The sequence below is a fragment of the Gymnoscopelus microlampas genome (assembly GCF_963454915.1).
Source record: "Gymnoscopelus microlampas genome assembly, chromosome: 18".
Lineage (NCBI taxonomy): Eukaryota > Metazoa > Chordata > Actinopteri > Myctophiformes > Myctophidae > Gymnoscopelus > Gymnoscopelus microlampas.
In genome coordinates, this window is record NC_139955.1 from 43,878,219 (window position 1) to 43,887,211 (window position 8,993).

The 8,993-nt window shown below is 40.9% G+C and overlaps 1 long non-coding RNA gene across 1 annotated transcript; it reads right to left on the bottom strand.

Moving 5' to 3' along the window:
• On the bottom strand, positions 1–5,995 carry LOC311033816. Its single transcript, XR_014599547.1, has 4 exons — positions 5,456–5,995; positions 5,080–5,230; positions 828–935; positions 1–449 (listed from the first exon to the last, which is right to left on the bottom strand). It is a non-coding gene; the product is annotated as an uncharacterized lncRNA (long non-coding RNA).
• Positions 5,996–8,993: the final 2,998 nt, after the last annotated feature.

Genomic DNA, 8,993 nt, shown 5'->3' on the forward strand with positions numbered 1-8,993 from the left:
TGTCCATATCTCAATATATTTACGTCACTCTTTGCGCAGATATTGTTGTGTATTATCACAGGTCGAGTGTAGCTGTGAAACTATGAGTATTTCTGTTTAGGCATAGTCCCATTATGCTTTGGGAAGGGTTAAGTCTTTGACGAAACTATCGAATATAGCCAGACTACTGTGGCATATCTGGTTTAGACTTTGCAGGTCGTTACAGTGTGTGTGTGCGCGTGTGCTCAAAAAACTGTGGGAGTGCCGCCACCCTTTGCCTCTGGTCCCACTACACCACTGTCTGGAGACATGATCAGTTAGTTAATAACATACTTGGTGTAATTAAGCTGTAAAGGAAAGGCTCAGATCTCCCAAATGTATGAATAAAAACAAAGTTTTACTGGTACCCACCGTTGTGTTCAGTGTCTGACTGTCTCTTCTATCTGAAGAACTGTCTCTTGGTTGGATTCCTTAATTTGCGAAAAAACACAAAAAGTTAGAATATGGAGATATAGGACAGGGATGTGCTGGGCCCTTAATTCAGCTCGGGAATTTATTTTGAGAGGCCCTCAAGGGCCGTGCGCCGGACTTTGTTGACAGATCTATTGGAGAGCATTGTAACAAATGATCCTCTGCCTTTAGCCCCAGCCTCATGTTGGGTTTTGCTTTTCTCTTTGCTTCATTAACATGCTCTTGCAGAGTCACATCGAGCTCAAGGAAGTTTCCATGATCAATGGCCATGTTCTTCAAGTCGTAAGCAGCTTCAGATTTAGTGCCTCTAAAACTAAGACCACACTTTTCAATCAGTTTAACCACTTCTGGTCCATTACTTGGCGTTTCTTTCTGACCTGGTCATGGTAGTAGCCTCGCTGATTCTGCATCTTCTTCTGAGTGTGGCTCAGCTTCCTCAATGCTGCAGGACCCTGCCTCTGTCTGTGATGACTGGACAGTTAAATCTGTATGAGGAAACACATCAGTAGATGTGACAGATCAATAGGACCGCCAATAACTCATTTTATCATAAGAGAAGAACGCTGGAACAGCACGGACAATTTAAGCCTTTTATTGATGCAGTGCAAGTAAAAGATTGACTGACGTTTCGGTCTTTCGACCTTCCTCAGAGTCAGGTTTATGACAGTTTATGACTCTGAGGAAGGTCGAAAGACCGAAACGTCAGTCAATCTTTTACTTTAATCCACCACCATGACTGCGGTCACCCAGCTCAATATCACCTTGGCTATAGACACTAGACAGTGGCCTTCACAGCTGCTGCTGTTGCCAATAATAATAATAATAATATAATTACAATAATTATGATGATAAAACACACACACACACACACACACACACACACACACACACACACACACACACACACACACACACACACACACACACACACACACACACACACACACACACACACACACACACACACACACACACACACACCTTTACTTGGAGGGGTTTACGTGTTCTTATGTAAGAAGAATCCAGCTCATTTATTCACATATCAAATAATGGATGAAGTAACTATGATACACATCCCTTAACTGCTTACATTAAGTTTAATGTGACCTAATCACAAAGTCAAGTCATAGTGACTTGATCATTATGCTGATGGTGAGCAACAACAAGAATCCATGATGCTGCATCCCAGTGGTGTAAAGTTACTAAGTACATTTACTGAAGTACTGTACTTCAGTACAATTTCCAGGTATTTTTTACTTTACAGGAGTATTTCCAATTTCCAGTACTTGAAAACTTCTACTCCACTAGATCTCAGATGCATATATATATATATATATATATATATATATATATATATATATATATATATATATATATATATATATATATATATATATATATATATATATATATATATATATATATATATATATATATATATAAAAAGGGGATGAACCTTCAAAGAAGGGACTGCACACTCCAGGGAACTGACATGGTGGGGCTAAGATATGGCCTTGTCATTCCGCGGCCTTTGTTGACCCCGCGGCAGCTGGGTGACCTTAACCAGCAACACGCTCTGCTGAAGAAGAGGAACAAGCGCGGGGGGCGGCAACGTCGGCGTTGGATGGCCAATCAACTCACTGTTGCTGTGGACACTAGCTCTGCTCCTTGATGCCAGCAGTCACACCACAGCCACAACTTCCTCATACGCAATGACTTGCTACAAACTGTACTTTTTGCTCACGTGACCAACATGCCCTGTCAACAGCTGAAATGCTTTAACTGGTAGAAGGAAAAACCATATTAGGTTTTTCCTATTGAAATAATCTAAATCGGCACCATATAAGGTTTAGGTACTGAAATGATCTAATCCGGAGGGAGGCGATCCCATATTTGGTGTGTCGGATGGAGCCAAAATTGTATAAATACTGCTGTATATCTCTGTTCTGGGGGGGTTTGGTAGAGAAGCTTGTGTGAGGTGTTACTTGTTTGTGCCTTTTACTGGGCGACGGACATAGCCTTGCGCGGAACTTCTCCCATTTGTAGCTCTCTCTGATTAGTTCCTTTTGGCGGCCACACTGCAACGAGGTTGCGGGGAGCGATAGTGAATTCTGCTGTATTCGACTGGGACCTTGGCATTGCCCATAATCTGGTTGAATAAACAGAGAATTTTGTCAGCTCCTAGCATTACCGATTGCTTGGACGCCTAATCTTAGGTAGCCTTTAGTTTGCAGGAATTGAGGAATATTATCCAGATTTAACATTCAAACAAGAATTCATGGCATTGCCCGTATCTTGGTTGAATTAAGTTGAATTTGGGGATATTTTTCTGCCTGTGCCAGGCACCTTAGATTTAGGAAATGAGGAGATAGAGCTTAGGGGTCTGTTGTCTGTCTTATCAGAAATTCTGCCTTTTCGTATATATATTTGTATTTTTGCTAAAAGCCTGTATTAGCTTGAGTGTTAAATAAAAACCCTTTTCTATGAGAGAAGTTTTAAGAGGATTTCTTCATACGAGCCGTTTGATCTTATCAGCGGACACTTGGGTGAGTGACAAAATATGCAACAGAGGTTACTATAAATAGAAATAGGCATTTTAGAGTGTGTTCTCAGTGCAGAGAGGTTAATAGTTTCACAGCTACATTTGGTCTGAAGACTTCTCGGCGCGGGGCACGCGCTATCTGGGGTGCAACGGCACTGCTACACTTATTAGGTTTAAATTCATAGGGTTTATAGGTTTTGCTGAAACTATCGAGGGTAGTAGAAATTAGGAGTGTTTTAATTGTCTCCGCCAGGCCGAAAGGCATGGCGAGAGAGTATGTTTTACCCTCCGTCCGTCCGTCCGTCCGTGTGTGTGTGTGTGTGTGTGTCCTGTCTGTGTGTTAACAGCTAATCTCCGGCACCGTTGGCCCGGTCGCTGCGAAACTGTGCACACCCACTCCCTGGATGCCAATTCAGAACCTCTGCCCCACATTTTTCACATGGGCCTGTTATAGCGCCACCAGGAGGCCGATTTGTGCAAAACCCATTTTTTCTCATTACACCTACAGCTTTTAACCAAACGTCATGCAAATCGGTACACAGTATCTCTATAGTCATGTGATCAACCCGGATCTGTCCGATTTCCCATATTGCATCCTCATTGGCTAAGGTTGGCTTCCAAAGTTTGCAGGATTGGTCCGTTTTGAACAAACTGCCTCCAATCATGAACGCAGCTTGCCATTTCCATAAAATTGCACACGCACATTCCCACTAGGCCGAGGAAGAAATGCCACTTGAACATTTTCAAATCAGCCTCATGGTGGCGCTATAACTGGCCGATTTGCATTTTTAACTATAACTGCACCGATCTGCGTGAAACTTTGCACGCACACTCCCTAGAGGCCAAGGAAAAACATTGGACTGCATTTTTCACATCTGCTTTTTACAGCGCCACCAGGAGGCCGATTTATGTAAAATACATTTTTGGAGATTATTCCTTCAGATTATGTCCAAAAAACACGCAAATTGGTACACTGCATCTCCACAGTCATGTGATTCTGATGGATCTGTCCGATATTTCATATTCCATCCTATTTGGCTTACAGTGGCTTCCAAAGTTTGCAGGATTGGTCAGTTTTAAACAAAATGCCTCAAAACATGAATGCAGTGTGCAATTTCCGTGAAAGTTTGCATGCAGATTCCCACTAGGCCGAGGAAGAAATGCCCCCCTTTTCACATTCACATTGGCCTTTATAGCGCCACCAGCAGGTCTAATTTAGCAAAACACATTTTTGGAACAAAATGCCTCAAATCATGAATGCAGTGTCATCCCATTGAAAGGCCTAAGAAGAAATGCCACCCTTTTCACATTGGCCTATTATAGCGCCACCAGGAGGCCACAATAACCTACCTGACCTGGCGGAGACCTGTGCTCCGAGGAGCACTTTTTCTAGTTTCTTCTATTTTCGTCAGGCCATTACAGAACAGAGTTGGACAACTTACTATTGCATAAGTATTTTATTAGCACGACGCGTTTCGCCGTGAGCTTCGTCAGGTGCTATATCCCCTTTTTTATATTTTATATTATACCTGCTGACTAGACTTGCACCTCGCCGTGAGCACCTGACGAAGCTCACGACGAAACACGTCGTGCTAATAAAATACTTATGCAATAGTAAGTTGTCCATCTCTGTTCCCTGGAGTGTGCAGTCCCTTCTTTGAAGGTTCATCCCCTTTTTTATATCTTATATACCTGCTGACTAGACTTGCACCTCCAACGTTTTTTTTTGGATGTGCAGGAGTCCTCTTTTTGTTCTATATATATATATATATATATATATATATATATATATATATATATATATATATATATATATATATATATATATCTCGACCATTTGAAAATAGCCAATCTACAAGTTTGCGAGTATTTCTGCATTGCAGTATTGATACTTTTACCTAAGTAAAACATTTTTGTACTTTTCCCACCACTGCTGCATCCTGCATTCAGTCATGCATTAGATAAGGACTACAAAGTATTTATCCTTATTGTGAAGTGTTACCAAATCATTTGCATAACAAATGAATGGGCTACTAGGTCTAATATTTAGTTATTTTGAACGTGCTTTAAGTTTCCACAGTGCCCACCTGCATCTGTTGTTGTTTGACTCGTGTCGGCTGTTTTGTGTCCTGTTGCCTCAGAGTCACTAGCATCCATGGGCCTTCCTTGGATGAACCCCTTGATTCCATATATTATGAATCCCAAACACAGCAGTGACAGACAGCCAATCCCTAACCACTGGGGCACAAAATAGACAGTTAAGCAGTGGTACATAGTAAATATTAACAGGAAAAACTATTTGAATTAAGAAAACTGTTTGAAAGTATTTGAATTAAGAAAATGGCTTTGTAGTAGACAACAGCATTGCAATGAAGATTTGTAATACTGTGTTTTCTAATGGGATAGAGGTCCTTAATACTGTAATGTACTGTACAGTATACAGTAGGAGAATATTGAACTTACCTGAGACTCCACAAAAAACTGTTGTGTTTTTAGCATACAGCCTTGACGACTTGTGAGGTTCTTGTGGTCGAGGCAGATAAAAGTTGGATCAAGTGGCTCACACCAACTTCGTGGACCTGCATTGTCAAGAACCACATATCTACCTTCCCAGTCCGTCCTGGCACAAGCAACGTACTGGCCGTTTAAGCACAGTAACATACACCAAGTGTAGAGGGGGACCAAACTGATCATTAGCCGATGCATGTCCTCCCTCATCATTGACATTTTTTTTTTGAGCACATGTATGTGAATGTGCAAAGTGAAAGTATCGTCTTCAATGTTACTCCGCCAAGCATCATCTGTAGAACGAAGGAGGCCGTGAGGCCTGGAAGGAAGAAGAAGAAACCTGTGACTAAATCGTTTCTCCATGTTCCATCACAAGGACACTCAAATTGCGTCGAAAAAATCTTCTCTAGTCCGATGAGGATGAGGCCAAAAGTTGCGTGTGACACTACAGGTTTCTTTATCAAGTCTTGTGTCAACGAGCCCACGAGGGCTGCCATACTGGATATAGATGCAACAAATGTCTCTCTGTCACTGTCTGCTGGTATTTATCAGAGGAGGGTGTGTCCTCAGAACTCTGGTGTCAGGCAGGCGGGGCTTGCTGCATAAACATAAGCCCTATTGACATTAGAAAATAGCCAATATGTAAGCTTTCAATGTGTCACATTTAGAGGTTTCCTCTTTAGAAGTTTGTTAATAATGTCTCCCCTTCTTGAAGAGAGAGTTTAACTTTTTCCAATTCCTCAGAATTTCAACGTACAACATGGCACTGCAAGCAGGGGAAGTGAACGATGGGATACAACGTTATTATATCATCATAGACATTGTTGGCTATAGAGCAATGTTACTTACTCTTTTTTCTTTCTTTTTTTTTTTAGCTTCGGTTTTCATTAAGGTGAACAGGTATGCTACGTTGATGAGAAAGTGTTGGAACATGATGACATGCCTCAAAATAGGGATAGATTATTACTCGATTTATTTGATTAAATTATCGATTATCAATATATACATGTCCAGGTCGTGGGCTGACTATAAGTCTGGTTTTGGAGACAGTCGTTCAGAGTTCTGGCTGGGAAACGACAACCTGCATCACCTCATCGCACAAGGTCAAATTTCATGTCACGAGTATTGTACCCAAAATAATTATAATTAACAATATTTTCTTAAAATGCCACTTTTGTTTACCACTTTCACCCTAGCATTCATATTCTGGGGGGGGCGAACGTGAAGCCAAAAATAGCAGATCTACAAGCTCACAACACAACGCCGTGAGCTTGTAGATCTGCTATTTTGGGGCAATCGGATCCTTGTACATTACCAACTCCGGTTCAGTGTGTGACGGATAATTTCATGAAACATATCTTTTTAAAATCTCTGATATGATTAAATATATTTCTCCCTCAGGGGACTATGCTCTAAATGTCTAAATGTGTAATGTCTCTCTCTACAGGGGACTATGCTCTAAATGTCTACATGTGTAAATGTCTCCCTCTACAGGGGACTATACTCTAAGGATCAACCTGGGAGACTTTGAAGGAAACCAGTGTTATGCCGAATACTAGAACTTCAGTGTGGCCAATGAGGAGGATGGGTGGATGGATGGATGGATCGTGGCTTGCCTACCATTTTCTCTCTATTTTGAAACATGATAGATAGTGAAACAATAACTTTCTGCCCTTTCTAGGTTACATATTCTTTTTTTGGGCGGTGCAACCGCCCCTATATGTGAGGTTTGGACATCGACACCCATTGCACCCCCCCAGCCCTGCGCTGTGATTGTCCACCATTGTTCCTCCCTAACCCTGCACCATGATTGGCCACCATGACTCTATTCAGGACTGTGATTGGCTAGAAACACATGACACATGTGAATAGCCCTATAAATAGGACTATGCACTTAAAAAAAACATGAAAAGGGACCCATTTCTTTCATAATTATGTCAACTCTCTTAACGGTAATTGATTGATTAATACTCCCTTACCTTTTAATGTACATTTAATTGTGTTTATAAATATATTCTTCTCCCCTCAGGGCTGGTGCGAGGGTGCGTGGGCAGATGTTAGGGCTTGTTTTGTTGTAGTGCATATATTGTATTGTATAGTTTTCTGTGTCCTGTATTTTAACCCATTAAAAGACCCGAGGCCGATTCTACAAATACCTTCTAAATCAGTATAGTTCTCAAACTTTTTCATGTCAAGGACCCCCAAAACGATATGTATTTATGATATGTATTTGGCCGCAGACCCCCATCTGAAAATGTTTTGTGCCAGGTACCCCCAAGAAGAGAAGATTTGTGTTGAACAATATATATTCAGACACCTTTTTTCAAACATTTTTCTTTCTGAAATGAACAGACAATTAAGGTGGGTGAAGGTACTGTGTGCATGGGTTTAGGTCCTATATACTCTTATATCCAAAATAAATAAATATACAATGCTTTGTTGGTGTGTCACAGCATCAAATATCCTTGTATAGTTCTGTTCACATATGATTGTTTAAATGAAGGTGTTATTGGAGCAAGTGTTACAACCTGAATAGCACATTAAGGCTTATGGTGTTCCTCCCAACCTGCTCCAGACGATAGGAGTCATGCACACAGGTCCAAGAGCCTTCGTTGCAGCCGAATACTGTTTCCCCCGGCCTGGTGTAGATGCCCACATGACAAAAAGCCAAAGGTTGATACTGCAATTAAAGGACGACTTCACCCATTATCAACCTATCTTCATATAATTGGTCCTCACTAATACTCATGATAAAATGGTACAATTTTTGTTTGGTCTCGGTCTGTGTCTCATAGGAGGACTGTGGACAGTCCAGAAACCCGTCTACCAGTGACATCATCGCTAAGCAGGATTTATTTTCCAAAAATATGTTTTGTTTATTTAGATTTGTATTAACGCGAGAACAATGGCTTCCATTAGGTCTATTGCATTGCAACTTTCCAGGAATAGAAAGCCAGCAGTTTCTATTAGTTTGGATTCCCCATCGATGATGTCACTGGTAGGCGGGTTTCAGAACTGTCCACAGCCCTCCTCTGAGACACAGACAGAGTAGATTTTTTTTTTCACCATCATGAGCATTATCAATTATATGAAGATAGGTTGAAAATGGGTGAAGTCATCCTTTAACAATGCCCTCTGTATCATAACTGGTGACAATGCGTTGTGAGCTTGTAGATCTGATATTCTCAAACATTTTAGTACTTTCTATATGGAGCCCCATATCAAGGGGTTTCCTGTCTTCCAGCGTTGCCATGTATGTATATAATAAGCGACTTTGGGCTTGAATCTTAAGTATAGTTGCTTATTTTGGCTTGCTTCCTAATCCTAATGTCTTTTAAACCAGTGGTTCCCAATTTTTTTTTCATATCAAGGACCCTCAGATTAATTAATGTATTTGTCCACAGACTCCCATCTGAAAATATTTTGTGCCAAAAATATTCAAAAAATCTCACTTCTTCCCCCCAATATGTTTTTGAAAATAGCAGATCTACAA